Source organism: Gouania willdenowi, chromosome 10 (assembly GCF_900634775.1).
Source record: "Gouania willdenowi chromosome 10, fGouWil2.1, whole genome shotgun sequence".
Classification (NCBI taxonomy): Eukaryota; Metazoa; Chordata; class Actinopteri; order Blenniiformes; family Gobiesocidae; genus Gouania; species Gouania willdenowi.
Genome location: NC_041053.1, coordinates 12,044,079 through 12,046,756, shown reverse-complemented (window position 1 = coordinate 12,046,756; position 2,678 = coordinate 12,044,079). Strand labels below are relative to the sequence as shown.

The 2,678-nt window shown below is 37.9% G+C and overlaps 1 pseudogene; it reads right to left on the bottom strand.

The window, feature by feature from the left end:
• Positions 1-424: 424 nt before the first annotated feature.
• Positions 425-542, bottom strand: LOC114471707 (uncharacterized; annotated as a pseudogene).
• Positions 543-2,678: the final 2,136 nt, after the last annotated feature.

Here is a 2,678-nt window from a genome sequence, read left to right as displayed (position 1 = left end):
AGTTTGAGAAAAGGGAATTTGTAGACAACCGTGTGCAGCCACGGGTCTGGTCGTAATCTAGCATGTTTGTATTGGGCTGCCATAAAGCAGTATGTCTTGCCACCGGGTCTGAGGCAGGGAAAGTTGCAAGTGCGGTTTTCTAATAATAATAATAATGCATCAGTTTTATATAGCGCTTTATCATAGACACTCAAAGTCGCTTTACAGAATTAAGGCATTATTCTTTCACTCCACACTTAGTGGTGGTAAACTACTATTGTAGCCACAGCTGCCCTGGGGCAGACTGACGGAAGCGAGGCTGCCATAGTGCGCCATCGGCCCCTCCGACCACCACCAACACTCACTCACACACTACATTCATACTAGGCAATGTAGGTGAAGTGCCTTGCCCAAGGGCACAATGACAGATCCCACTGGGTGACTCCCACTGTGGCACCTGGAATTCTCAGTGGTCTCCCATCCAACTACTAACCAGGCCCAGACCTGCTTAGCTTCCGAGATCTAACGGGATCGGGCAATGACAGGCTGGTATGGCCAGAGACAGCAGGGGGAAATCAGTCACCCCATAAACACTTGTATTACCCTCACAGGGACTACGAGAAGGAATTATTAAGGTGAAAAAGTTGCTTAGCTCTGCTTTAAGCTGCTGTGGCACTTTCTTCTCCTCCTCATCTCTATTAACTACATGAATAGTGCATTTAAAGTGAAAATTATTTGTTTTGTCCAACCACTGCGTCACATTGTGTCACAAACAAGTCAGATCAAGTCAAAGGCAATACGAGACACTATAACGGGTACTAAAAATGGAACTGCTCCTCAGGGAGGGGTTAAATACAGAGAACACATTTCATGTATGTAGCTCACATGCCTTTAGCTCCGAGAGAGTATGTTCACTGTGGAGGTGCGGCCGGCGGCAGGCACTCCCTGGAGGGGGCGGTTCAGACTTTTGCGATGTCAGAAAAGTCTGACCCTCGTTTGAGAAGGCAGAGCAGCAGCTCAGAGAGCAGGATTAGAGGGGATTTCTCAGAGATGCAGGAAGGAAGCCCAATAATACTTTGGGGGTGTTTTTGATAAGGAATTAAAATTGTAACAAGGTTAAAAGTTAAAAAAAAAGTTGATTTAGCATGATATAGGCGCTTTAATTTATCACTATGATTTACAACTTTTGTAGTTTTTATTGCCTATGTCTCACAAAGTAGGTGTGTAAAGTTGACAGTGGAAGCAGTTGGAGAGGGTGCATTTTAGAAATGTTCAAACCAAGGTTTGCTGAAATAGTGCAATATTTATTTATCATGCCACTAATGATAATTGTTCATGATATTGCTTTTTAAAATAAATATATTGCTCCATCCGCAGGGAAATACTAATAAAAAATAGTAAACATAAAATATAATTTTATGTTTACATTGAACTGTTTAGAGAGGTAAGGCATTATAATTGTGTTTAACAATAAGTTCCTACTCTAGTTTGAGTATATTTACACAGAAATGTTTACCTACAGTTTAACAATTATGGCCTATCTATACTATACAGTGTTTTTGTGGTGTCAGTCATGAGCTTAATTCTTTTTATCTATTCATTGTTTGTCACTGCTTTTTGTTTTATGCTTTTAAACTATTACTCATAAACCTAACATCATCAGATTAATTGATACACAACGGCTAATTACACAATTGTGTGTCATAACATCATCAATGACTGCAGACGAGAACGCATCACATAAAAAAGGACAAAAAAAAAAAAAAAAAAAAGTTAATGATGAAATTATGAAGGAGATGAGAATGTTTGACAAGGGAAGAAACGAGGTTTGATGTAAAATTATCTGTGTTCAGATCAGGGGACGGATCTGGATAAGCATAATGCTTTTTTTCCGTCGCCCTTTCCGGCATGCAAAAGGACAAAAAAAAAAAAAAAAACTGATGTGATTCTGCTCTGAATGTCAAAATGAATTTCTTTGATTGCAACCATGTCGGAAATTAACTGAATAAATAAATAAATAAAAAATAAATAATAACCATTGCCTTTTTTAAAAAAAAAAAAAAAAGGAAAGTATTGGACTGAAACTTTTTCTGATAGTTATAACAACTGTTCAAAATGTGGGTCCAGTTGAGAAGAGCTCACTATTATATCACCTACCTACAAAAATAAATAAAACAGGCTCATAGATCTGAGGTAGATTCTCAGGTTTGGTCTCAAAGTCCAATATTTCATGTAAAATGCATTCTCTCACGTGTCATACTCAACACCCAGGGACAAAATTTGGCCCTTAGATCATCCAAAATAGAATTAAGAACGACTGGAAGAACATTGACCCAATATGTAAATTATCAAATACTTCCGTTGTAGATATCTCAGTCCCTCCAAATACACCAATTCAATAAAACCTCAATATATTTGCAGGGCTCACACTTTTTCCATGCTTATATTACATGACCGGGGGTAATTTTTATTCTGAAATTGTTGAAAGAACTCCTAGTTTGTCCAAAATTCTGCTTGTTTCTCCAAATTAAAAAAAAATTGGTCCAAAAAAATCAATTAAAATTGAGGGAAGATCTTGCAGGGACTGAAATCTGTCACTTATTGCTTGTATAGCCCTTACTTTACATACTTTTATATCATTTGCATGTGGAAGTGAAAACTCGGACACAAAAATGTTGAAATTACTCTTTCTTTCCCCC